Raw genomic sequence first — 14,245 nt, 5'->3', positions numbered from 1 at the left:
TTCAAAGTCACCACCTCTAACTTTTAAATTCTCAATTTTCAGAAAAAGTTTTAAAGTTTGTTTGATGTTGTTTTTTTAGAGATATTTGGGATTTATCATTTTGTTTAGAAATTATCTCTATTGTAAATATTGTTCATGGTTAAATTTTGACATACCGACAATTATAAAATAATAAATTTCATTTCATTTCTCATTTATCTTTAAGTTGTGAAGCTCTTTGATAAGAAATGAGTTTTCAAATGACTCAATTATAATTGTTTTTGTGTACTATTTGATTTGAGAAGAATATGATCTATTTATTATAATTTGTTTTTGAGTACTATTTGATTTGAGAGGAGTATGATCTATTTTGACAAATATTAAAGACTTGCTGTTGATTTTTTTTAACACTTGTCGATGTTCGACAGGGAGATCATTTTTAACAGTTATTCTGAGAATTATAGAGCTCAAATAGTTTATTGTGCTTATTAGGATTTCTTTATTTTGATCAATTTTTGCTATGAGTTTTTTATGCTTGTTTTTTTTAATATAAAGATGATATTTAGTTAGAAAATTATAAAATGATAATTATTTTGATTGATTATGGATTTTCAAGATTATTCAATTGATATTCATACAAAACAAAAAATAGAATTATAGCTTATAAATAAGTACCTATAAACTCATTATAACTTTGTTAATACATTAATATTTATAGATCTAACAAACCAATAATTTCATCAAACACCAACTTCTCAATTTTAAACATTCATATTATTAATAAAAATGAATAGAAAATTTAAATGACAAAAAAAAAAGACTTTGGAGTTGATTTGAAATGGGAGGGCCGGCATTATTGATCCTTTGGTGAGCATGACCATTTTTCATTTAAATATATCTTTATTTATTATTATTATTATTTTAATTTCCTTTATAAATGACAGCTCAATGATACTACCTGAGCCTGAGATGGCAACTTTATTTCTTTAAAGATGCCAGATTTTGTATGTACTAAGTAGGGTTGAACAAATGTAATCATTTTTTCCCTAAAATAATAAACTCAAATAAAATATTTTATATTTTAAATTGAGAGAACCCATAATAAACTCTCAAGTATTTTTCGATTTTAAATTTCTCATTCCTTAAACTATCAAAATGCTTTGATATTATTGCATTTTGGCTACAATTTTGAACTGATTTTCCCCTTTTATATATATATATATATATATATATATATATATATATGATATTTTGGTTGATTCAAACATTTTAATATATATTTTTACATCTAAAATAGGGCCGTCAATTTTGGACCGGACACGAAAATGCGACCATATCAAACACAAAAATACCTATTTAATTTTGTTCGGGTCAAAATCAGGTCAACCTATTTAACCTGATTAATAAACATGTCAAAATCGGGTCGACCTAAAGTAGACCTGATAACCTGTTTACAAGTTTTTTTTTTTTTTATAATTTTTTTATAAGCGAATTTATGATTTAACTTAAATTTTGTTTTGTGTTGATGTCATTTTAATTTGAAATAGAGATATGTGAATTAATTAAATCGGGTTTGGTTCGAGTTGAGTTAGGTAAATCGGGTCAAACGGGTCAGGTTCGGGTCAATCACAAATAAACAGACCAAGTTTAGATTAGAGATTTTAACTCAAATTACTAAACTGATTCGATTCATGTAAATATCGTTCAACCCGTTAACCTGACAACCTGAGACTGACTCAAATTGTCACTCATAATCTAACCTGTTTAACTTATAAAATAATAATTATTTTAAATAGAAGTTGATGGATAAAAAATAAAATGGCCTTCTAAGGAAAATCTCATTTAAAATTATGGCTTGAAAATAGTTTGTATCAAAATAGTTGGATTATATAAAAACAATAGCTTAAGATTATATTTTAAAATTGAAGACTTGTATCTATAAGTTCTCCATTAAGTTTATGAAAAATGATTGAGACACATGTTCAAAAGTATAATTCTTTCTAAAATATTTTAAAAGTATTTATAAAAAAAGAAATATCGTGTTTATACCTAAAGTTAGTAAAAATGTTAAATTTATTTATCTATAAATATGCTTACATGAAATTAGTGAACGAGTTATATTTATCAAAATAAATGTAAATTATTAAATGAAATGAAATTTTAAATACTTTTACAGATGTATAATATCAAGTAAATGTCAATGTCAGCTAATTTTTTTCTTCCTCAATTCTTTTATTTTTCCTTTCATGCATTAATTCTCTAGACTAAGTTGTACATATTTTTTTTATTCATAAATCCTAATTTATGATCTTAAAATAAAAACAGAAAAACAAATGATATTTTTTTCTTTTTTGCACCTTCTTCTTCTTGATTCATCCTTAAATGGACACTCAAAAATTGAATATGAACCTAAATAGAAAAATCCAAGAGCAAAAATTGAGTTTGATAATGAACAAAACCACTAAAACTAACTCTAGCATATTCTATATCTATAATTGAGTATATAGATTCAGTATAACGGTAACTTAATGTTGTTTTACTTAAGAAAATGAGAATAAAATATGAATGAGTTTTGTTCTCATCTTCTAATATTGATTTTATGAGCAAGGGATGCGGTAGAATTGATTGAAGGTTTTATCTATGTAATAATAATGTGCTATAATTTTACCAACAGCGATAAAATTAGCGACAATTGTATTATCCATCACTATGAACAAAAAAAATAAATGAAATAATCACACGAGGAAAAAGTGTCGCTAGTTATCAAATTACCGTCGTTGAGATCGATAGCGTCAATAATTGATCTGTTATTGATCCTAGCTAGTAGTTGCTTTGCTTTTAACTATGATAAATATTTATTAAAATAACTTTTTTTCTTAGGATAAAAACGTTACAATTTAAGTCGGTATCGTCATAGTTTACATTAATGTAAATTATATATTAAATATGGAATATTTACTAACTAAAATAAAAATATTTATTTGCTATGAAATTTATATTAGTAGGTTGCATATTTCAAATATGTTGTATAAAATTTCTTTACTAGTAATTAATTGAAGAAGAAGTTTGAAGTCTTAATTAAGTAACTCTATTCTTTTTATTTTGTAAGAGAATGAGTTTGTCTTTACAACAAAATTTTGTGAGATTTGTCTTTTTAAGTAAACATTGCTATTTAATTTAAGTAACAATATTCTTTTATAAAGAGATGTATCAATTTTTACTTAAAAACGTTTTAGGGTAAAATATATATCATGATTAAAATTGACGGCACTATTACTAAATTTATAAAATATTTTAATTATTTTGATTTTAGCAATAACAAACATATCAGGGCAAAATAATTTTAACATGGTATTAACTAGTCAAATTTATAAAGATGGGCACATAATGTAATGGCTAAATCAAAAGATTTCAAATATTTTAATGACAACATCACTTTATTCTTAACAAGAAATGAAAAAAAAAAAAAAATCTGACTACAATAGAGTTAGGATTAAAATCAAATATAAACAAAATTTAGGAGCCAAAATATCAATTCTCATTATATTTGTTTTTCTTATGTTCAATATTGGATGTTTGATTTGTATTACAACACTATTGGAATATAATTATTATCAGACACGAATAAGTTATTGGATCTCTTCTATCATAAGTTACTAACTATTTAATATTTTTATAACATTTTAATCTGACAAAAATCATTCATACTCAATTTCATGTCTTATATGTTCAGGCTTTATTTGTGAAAAGTTTAGAACTTTTTCAACCCCAATAAGCAAATTAATTTGATATCTATAGCGATTGTCACCACATATTTATACATATTTATTAAGATGAATTATGTTAAAGAGAAAATATCTTATATTTGTTTAGATCACTAGTTGTTATAATCTAGGTAGGTAAGTATGAAAATATAACCTACCTTAATTTTATAATAATATTATTAAATAATAATATTAAAATAATATTTTGAATTTTTAAATTTAAATTTAAATTAAAAATAACCCAAAAAAGATTAAAAATTAAACTAGGATTAATTATTGTGATAATTGAACCATAATTAGGAAAATTAATTAAAAATCCAAAAATAGTTTTAGATTAAAATATTGTATTTATTTTACCCAAAATGAAACCAAAAGGGGTTAAAATTATTTAATCATTATTTTAAACATAAATTATGTATAATTTATGGTTTAAAACAATTAAATAAATACCCAAAATAAAAATAATGAACATAATTTTTATTATGTTTCCAAAAATATTTTTTTTTGTAATTTTTGGTGAAGAAAAATGCAAGAAATGGTTTAAAATTCAATTTCAAATAACCCTTTTATTAAAAATATAAACCGATAATCCTGTGTAGCCAAAATTATGTTTAAATATTACAGCAGGATTTAGCGCCAACGGATCAACGCTGAATTATTATCTAGCGCTCAGAAAGACGCCACACACCCCGCTGTAGCAGAAGCAAGCGCGCGCCCAAACCACAACATAGTAGGAGACATCCGTTAGCCAGGACGCCAACGAAACGCTCCGTCGCCAACGGAACGCTCCGTCGCCAACGGAATGCTCCGTCGCCAACGGAACGCTCCGTCGCCAACGAAACGCTCTAGTGTTGTACAGAACGCCAACGGAGCGACCAACTAAACGAAACAACGTCGTTTCATTCTTCTTCTTCGCAAACTCCGGAGGCCCGCGACGGATGCCAATGACCTTCCAAAAGGGATAACTTTATCTTTTTCTCAACCTTATCCTCTCATTTTTTCACCCTCGTGCACGTCTCTACCTAGCCATCATTACCCCTATAATTTGAATTCAAATCCTACATACTAAATAGGCTGTCGAAGACGAATTTGAAATCAAAGGATAGAATTTCGATAGCCAAATTGAAGTTGAATTAGGCTAGGATAACCGACCTAGTTGAGTATAAATACTCTCTAAGTGATCTTCTTCCAATCCATCAAACAACAATCACATCTTACAGTCCAAATCGATGAATCAAGACTTTCAGCAAGACTGAATTTTTGGTAAAATCCTCTTCGGCAATCAAGGCTTCGATCCAGGCTTCGGGAAAGCTTCTAAAACTTCGTTGGAGTGTTCTCCAACTACTAGTAAGCTTCCAAATCAACTATATTTCAATTTATGATTAAAAATTGAATTTCTTCAAGTTTGATCGGCTTGATCTGTTTTAGGCTCAATTTTGTATTTTCTTTGTTTAGAATCACTCCCTAGATGATGTATGAACTTTATGTTGAAAGAAATTTGATCGAATCAACCTAAAACGAAAAAACAAAAATTTGGTTTGAAATTCTAGATTTTTTGAATTTGATGTTCTTGAGCTTTTTGGCTTGAATTTTGATTCAAATAGTTGTCTAAGATGTTTGTAAACATGTTAGGATGATTTCCAAATCATTATATCAACATCACGATCATGTTTGATCCAACTGAAATAAAAAAAATGGATTTGAATTTGTTTTCAAAAGTTGTTATAGAGCTGCTATGATGTTCTTATTTTGGTTGTGTTCGACTATGTTCATCATTTCAAAACTGTTGGAACAAGAATTAGGTAATGAGATGACCTAATTCAAAAAATCCCAAATTTTGACCTAAAAGCTGTTTTGAGAAATTGATCTTTATAGAGATCGATTGATCGTGATTAGCGTTTGGACTTTTAATCCCCATAATCACATGAGTTGGTTGCAACTTACAGATCATGATTTCATGATTTGTATCAAAAGATATAAGACCTGAAATTTCTGACCAATTCAAGAAGTCTCGGTTCTCTTGGACCAAGGCAAAGGACCGAAGTTCTTAGCCTGGGACCGAGACCAAGGACCGATGTTATTGAGTTAGGACCGAGACCAAGGACCGATATTCTTGAGACCGATGTTCTTAAGTTAGGACCGAGACCAAGGACCGATATTCTTGAGTCATGACCGACACCAATGACCGATGTTCTTGATCTAGGACCGAGACCAATGAACGGTGTTCTTGAGAAAGGACCGAGAAATTCGACCGAGGATTTTAACATCAGACCGAGAGATTAAACCTAAGACTAAGACTCCCAAGTTCACGCCGAGGAAACTAGGCATAGGATCGAGCCTCCCAACCCTTAGACCGAACAGTCCGAGTTCAGAACCGAGCCCTCCGGTCCCTCGACCGAGCAGTCCGAGTTTAGGACTGAACCTCCCGAACCTAGGACTGAGCCCTCCATATCCATGGACCCACGCTCCTTAGTCTTGATCTAGACCACCTCGATCTAGACCGAGCCCGTCCGAGCCCAGATCGACAAAAACGGACCCAAGCCCTAGGACTCTAGTCTCCTAGTCTGTTTGGTTCCACTTTTCAAAACCCAAAATTATTTTTGTAATTTTGGAACTCCAATTCATTTTCAAATAACCCCGAAAGGTCATAAATGCTATTTAAATATTTTCGGGATATTTCTTAAGCAAAATATTTTGGTTAAGTCCCTGGTTGGAATTTATTTTTAAATTTTAACACTTTTTTGATATCTTTTAAGTGTTATAATTAATCTTATATCAACGCAATCATATATACGTCTTTTTTAAAATAATTTTGTACAATTATTTACGAAATTTAAACATATCTTTGTTTAGGACCCCCAAACTACTAATTAAAGAAAATAAAATTTATATATAGCCAAACTTTTATTTAAAAATATAAAACCTTCCTTTGACGGGAAGGACATAGCACGAAATACATTTCCCGAGCGTAACCAAAAACCGAACTCTTTATAGAAACTCTAGTATAAAGTACGTTTATACATGTATCCTTACTTATTTTTCCTAAAATAATTTGGCGACTCTGTTTTCAAATAAATAATCTTTTAAATTAGTTATGTTTGATTAATTTAAACTGGGTTTTAATCAAATTATTATTTGGTCCCTAAATTATTAAAATTTGAATAAAATTAATTATTTTTACATGATTAATTTTCAAAGCTCCTAGTTATTTTCAAAATCTTTTCTTTTAAAAAGATGACTGACACACAAACCAAGGTTGAAACACATCGAACCTTGAGCCACATCGGGTCTACCCTCATATTGCGACATGTCATCCAAACACGTGCTAAGCTAAGAGGGGACTATAATCTCGGGGGTTACAACATTCCTGTTGACTCTAATGGGGAAACCAAAATTTTAATTTATAAAATAAACAAAACTTTGGATATATATAAATTTTATTTATAACATTTAAAGAACCTTCACAATAGTCCACCTTAAAGGGTCTATCACCCCAAAAGGTACCAAGGCTCTATCCTAATAATTTCCAGAAACCTAAATGAGTATATCACTCGGGATTACATAAAGAGTCTATGACCAAGAGATATTGCGAGAGGAAAAACTAGGAACCTATAATGGATCCCTCATTTCGACTTTGAAACATCAATTAGGATGCAATCTTAGCGATGGTGGAGGAGAGATTTTAACCCAAACCTCGACTAAACCTAGCACACAAAACATAGTTACTTTACCCAACCGTCGTTTGACGTACGCAAACAACAAAGCCTCGATAAGCGAACTTGTACGTGCTTATTTATTATACATGCATACATCTATAATAGATTATAATAAACATTTATAAGCATATTTGCTTTATCAAAATCAAACGACATGTTTGTCAAGTTAATTATACGATCACATAATGTCTCTTTTAGAGAACAAAGTGGATCTGACTTCCAACTCATTTTTTTATGAAAATGACTCATGCTAATACGATTAATCTTCCTGGATCATTTAATGACCCAAGAAAGGAAAATGAGCCCAGAGCTCAAAATCCGGGCGATAGTCTTCTTTCTCATCTAAAGAAGACAAATGCCAATATTTCCATATGGGAAATCCTGATGTATTCCATAGAACACAAACATACCATGCTAAATGAACTAAGAAAGGCTAGTATACCAGCCAACACGACTCCTAAAGAATTGGTTATAATCATTTCCGCCACTTCGTAGTTCAACATGATAAGTTTCGAGGATAAAGATTTACCTACTCCAAACGAACCCATGTTAAGGCACTTTATATTTCTATAAAGATGGCTGATAAAGTCATTCCCATGACTCTAATCGATAATGGTTCAACACTAAACATATGTCTATGGAAGACTCTTCAAGAAATCGACATTTCTGTTGATAAAGTTCTTCTCTCAGACTTGAGAATTCGAGGTTTTGATAATTCTCGTCGTGAAATTATGGGTAGCTTCCGAACAACGATTTACCTAGCCGATACACCATTTGAGGTAGAATTCTTCATAATCAATATGCGACCATCATATAACCTAATCTTAGGAAGACCTTGGTTGCATTAGGCTAAGGCTCTGACCATTATAAATACGATTCATGGCTAACGGTAAACTCATCACCATAAAAGGTGAGAAATACGTCACGACCATCGCCGATTCAACCCATTCAAGTAACCTAGTGGTTGAGTTAAATGGATTTGATATATGTCCTAAGGGCTAAGATTCATCTCATTTTCTAACTTTGCACCATATAGTGTCATGTGCATGTGTCTCATGCTAAAAATGGGATATTTCTCAGGAATGGATCTAGGACCAAATGCTACTAACATGCCTTCTTTTCCTTGGTCTTATTACGACTTAGATAGCTCCGGTATCGAATATACTCTAATAAGATATGAAGGTTCTAGGAAAGGTAAAATATCTAAGCAATACATACCTATTCCTCCAACCCTAAATGGACAGTTTGTGCGAGAAGGAGAAACCACACTATGTTTTGATTTCCCCGAGCCATTCTTCAATCAAGTTTTATAAACCCGCTCTCCAAGTTTCAAAATATTTTTATATTTTCTTTTAATCCTAATTCATCTGTTAACATGATTAGGAAAATGACTACTTATTGGCACAGAATATTGGATAAGCGTGTTAGAGACAATCCCCCTATGACGAAGGAAGGCCTAGATAATGAAAGTTCTTGTGAGATGGACTCCACAAACCTACCAGCAACTAATAAAGCTCTTGTAATAAACTTGAGAATTGACTATGAAAACACTCTCCTTTTGGACTGTGAAAAAGTGTCTGATGTTGTAATCAATAAAGAAGTCCTTAACAACAATCCTAAGGGGATATCCTCTTCTCTTTGTAATAAAGCGCCCAATAAAATATTAGAGTACAGTTTCGAATATCTGTCAAATGATGATGTTTCTTTTTAGTTTGATATTAATTTCGAAATGAAAAACTTCTTAGAACACGAGGATGAAATCATTTCCGCAGCTGGAACTTTACAATCAAAATAAACCTCAATACGACCGATGATCCTCAAATTGTATTAATTGAACAAAGCTTGAGCAATGATGAACGTCATGAAATAATAGAATTGTTAAAAGCCAATAAAGACGTGTTCGCCTGTTCTTACAATGATATGCCCAGAGTAGATCCTGTTATTGTTCAACATCAAATTCCCCTCTTTCTAGAGGCTAAACCCGTCAAACAAAAGTTAAGGCGTATGAAAACTGAGATTGTTGACAATATTAAAGAAGAAGTTCAAAAACAGTTGGAAGCAAGATTTCTCGAAACTGTGGACTACCCCACATGAATAGCCAATTTGGTTCTTGTCTTAAAGAAAGACGGAAGAATGCGTGTATATGTAGACTACCGCGGTCTGAACAAAGTCAGCCCTAAGGATAATGTTCCTTTACCTCATATCGACATCCTAGTCGATCATGCCATTGACAATCAATTGTTGTCATTCATGGATGGTTTTTCATATTATTACCAAATCCTAATCGCTAAAGAAGACAAAGAAAATACTACCTTTATTACAGTGGTATGCACATTTTGTTTAAGGGTCATGCCCTTCAACCTCAAAAACGCTGAGGCTACTTACCAAAGAGTAGCCATTATGATCTTGCACGGCATGAATCACAAGGAGGTGAAAGTCTATATTGACGACATGATCGTGAGATCTAAAGATCTCCAGGGTCATATTCCCAACTTAGACAAGTTCTTGCAGAGAATTAGGAAATACTGACTTCGACTAAACCCGAAGAAGTGTGCATTTGGAGTCACCGCTGGTAAGATGTTAGGTTTCCTTATTACCTAACGAGGAATAGAAATCGACCCATCCAAGATCGAGGAAATTACGGCTATGCCTACATCTCAAAATGAAAGAGAAGTCCGAGACTTTCTTGGCAAAATCCAATTCATTAGTCGGTTCATTAGCAAACTAACCCTCACCCGTGATCCCCTCTTCAAATTATTGAAAAAAGATGAGAAATTTCAGTGGGATAAAACTTGTCAACATACATGTGACAAAATCAAAGAATATCTAAAGTTACTACCAGTCCTTATGCCTCAAAGGCCTGACGTTCCTTTAATTCTCTATCTCATAGTAATAGATTCAGTTATGGGTAGCATGTTGGCTCAAGAAAATAATAATAAACTTGAGATTGCCATTTACTACCTAAGCAAGAGAATGACGGGATGAGAATTAAACTATGCGATACCTGAAAAGGTGTGTTGAACACTTGCATGGGTCACCAAGAGACCGAGACATTATATGCAAGTCCACCCTATCAAGCTAGTATCTAAGTTGGATTCGATCTATTATTTATTTCAGCGAACGCTACTGTCGCCTAGATTCGCTAAATAGATGATGATGATTTCCGAATATGATATAACATATATGGTTTAGAAATTTGTTAAAGGAAGCGTTGTTGTAGACTTCCTTACAGATCAACCCATCACGATCGAGCCTTCTTATGAACCCGACTTTCTGGATGACACCATAATGTCTATTACGTTAGACACATGTAAATTAATGTTTGATGGAGCTTCATCAAAGAATGACTATGGAATTGAAATTCTCTTGATAGATACCAAGGGAACCTATAATTCCATCTCTATTAAGTTAGAATAGTTTGTAACCAACAATGATGCTGACTGTGAGGCATGCCTCTTAGGTCTCAAAATCGCATACGAAAGAGGAGCAACTAAAATAGACGTAGTTGTCGACTCTAACCTAGTTATATCCCAATTTAACAAAACATGGAAAATACGAGGAGAAAATCTTAAACCCTATCACACCTACTACTCCAGTTTATCGACAAGTTCGATCACGTGTCTTGTGCACGTGCCAAGAAGCCAAATTGCTTTACCGATGCTTTAGCTACACTAGCAGCCATAATCCAAATCTTTGTTGGAATAAAGGTCAAACCTTTGAAAATTCTGTAGAAATAGAAGCCGAATTTCAAAATTGGAGTGGTAGCTTCCATTCAAGTACCCACCAAACCATGATTCGATATTCTTCAAAATACATTGAGTATGGAGAGTATCTGTCCCATTTTCGAGTTATGGACGAAGAGCCATGCACCAATATTCCACTAACTTTTCTTGGATAGCTAACAAGCTATATAGATGATCTTTTGATGGTCAAAACATGTTATGCGTTGATGGTCTCAAAGTACGACGGATCATAAAGGAAGTACACACATGAGTATGTGGTTCTCATATGAATGGACTTGACCTTACCAAGAAGATACTTCGTCTGAGATATTATTGGCAAAATATAGAATAAGAATGTTTTAAGCTATGTAAAAAGTTGTCACCAGTGTTAGATCTATGTCAATCTAAAGCATACTCCAGCATCTTTACTTTACAATATGACATCACCATGACCCTTTTCTACATGGGGCATTGATGTAATTGGGAAAATTTATTCCCACGCGTCAAATAGAAATGAGTTCATACTCGTAACCATCAACTATTTCTCTAAATGTGTCGAGGCAACATCATACAAGATTATGAAGTCTACTCAAGTGGAAAATTCATCCGCATCAACATCATCGCAAGATATGGGGTACCTCATGCCATTATTTCAGATAACGGATGACACTTTCAATGAAAGGTTTTATCATTTCTCAAAGAATTCAAAATTAAGCATCACAAATCATTGCCTTATCAACCCCAAACTAACGGCGCTGTCAAAGTGACTAACAAGTATGTGATTAGGATTATCAAGAAGATAACCAACACGTATAATAATTGGCATGAAAAGTTGCCATTTTCCTTATCGAGATATCATACAACTACTCGGGCCTCGACAAACGAAACTCCTTATCCTCTTATATACGGTATGGATGATGTACAACCTATCGAGATTGAAATCCCTACATCGAGAGTCCTTTTGGAGTTCCAAGTCATTGAAGAAGACTGGGTAAAATCTCGTTATGACCCATTGATATTAATGGAAGACCATAGATTGGATGTATTATGCAAAACCAAGGATTACAAAAAATGAATGTTCGATACCTTCAATAATAAGTTCAAGCCCAAGAACCTAAAAGAAGGTGACTTGGTGCTCAAGCGAACCCGAGAACTGTTAGACCCTAAGGACAAGTTCCCACGATGGGAAGGACCCTTCCTAATTAAGAAAATCTTCTATCGAGGTGGAGTTCGTCTATCCACAGTTGAAGGTGAAGAATTTATTACTCCAAACAATCTAGACGCACTAAAACGATATTATGTATAATATCAGTCTATGCAAACAACGACTCTCAATCCTGCCTTATCAGGATTACGACGACTCACAATCTAGCTTTACTAGGATTAAAACAGGTTTAGTCCCCAACCTGGAATGGACTAATTGACCTCTAGTTTTGTATAACTACACATAATTGCGTTGGGATAAAAAATCTCACTGGGACCTTGAGCCACCTCAATACCAAGAAAATACTTCAAACGCCCCAAGTCCTTCATATGAAAACAAGAATGCAAGTAATCCTTAAAATGAAAAATAAGCGTAGAAGAACTACCAACCATAATTAAATCATCAACATAAACCAACACATGGATAGAATAGGAATCTCGAATAAGGCTAATAGGGAATAGGAATCATAAGATTAAGTAAACCCATATGATCGCAATGCAGTAGAGAACTTAGTGAACTACTGGCGAGGAGCCTAACATAACCCATAATACATGAATACGTTTATCATTAATATATTACTAATGACATGGAATATTAGGGTTAAATGACCCTATAAAGAGGAAAGTAAAACTGGAACACGAATTTCATGACATGGAATATTAGAAGGAAGTAAAGTTAGAACATCTTCTTTTCATTAATGAACTTAATGACATTAAATATTAGAGGTTTAAATGACCCTATAAAGAGAAGAGAGGTTAGAAGAATAGCAGAAATGAATGAAATCACAGTATTTGGAATTATTGAAACAAAAGTCAGACAAAATCAAATAGAGAACATTGTCCAGGGTTGCTTCAAAAAAGAATGATAATTTATTCATAACTCTGATGGGGTTAAAAGAAGAATCTGGGTAGGATGGGATAAAATAAGGGTTGAAGTCAAGAATTCTTTTGAAAGCAAATAAGTTATTATGACAGAGGTTATCATTCTGGTGACAAGGGTAAAAATCTTCTTTGTAGTAGTCTATGCAAGCAACTCTAGGACAGAGAGGAAGACACTTTGGAATGATTTGAGAAGAAGCATTACGAACGATGACCTGTGGGTTATTATGAGAGATTTTAACGTTACAAGATTCATGAATGAAAGAGAGCATGAGACAAACATAACACAAGACATGCATGATTTCAATGAATTCATTCGAGACATAAACTGCATTGAACCGTCTTCTTCAGGTAATCTATTTTCATGGTCAGCTTCAAGAGGGGCGGACAACATGAGAAAGAGAAGAATTGATAGAGGCCCTTGTGAATAAAAAATGGGTGGAGTTTTACCCAAGAAGCCAAATCCAGGTTTTGCAACCAAGTATCTCTGACCATTTCCCTTTGAAATTCTTTTGGGAGAGAGAGAAAAAATTGAAAAGACCATTTAAGTTTTTCAACTTCTAGATGAAAGATTAAGAATTTAATGAAATTCTTAATGAAACTTGGAACATTAAAATTAATGGAACAAAGATGTTTAGGTATTGTGAGAAACTAAGATTATTGAGAGGGAAGCTGAATAAGCTAGACCGGAAAAAATATAGTGGGATTTCTAAAAGAGTAGAGGAAGTCAGAACGAAACTGGAGGAAATACAAAGCAATGCACTAAGAGCCCTGAATCTACTTTATAACAGGGAAGAGGAAAAAGAGGCTCTTACGCGATTTAGAGACCCCTATTCTAAAGAGGAAAGATTTGCTAAGCAAAAATCTAGAGAACATTGACTTTCATTAGGAGACAATAATAATTCTTTCTTCCATAAAAAATGCTTATCAAGGAATTTAAAAATCAGGTCTTAAGGCTTATAAACTCAAATAGAGATATTTT

The sequence above is a fragment of the Impatiens glandulifera genome, chromosome 4, assembly GCF_907164915.1.
Source record: "Impatiens glandulifera chromosome 4, dImpGla2.1, whole genome shotgun sequence".
In the NCBI taxonomy this organism is placed as follows: domain Eukaryota; kingdom Viridiplantae; phylum Streptophyta; class Magnoliopsida; order Ericales; family Balsaminaceae; genus Impatiens; species Impatiens glandulifera.
Note: the sequence above shows the minus strand (reverse complement) of the source record.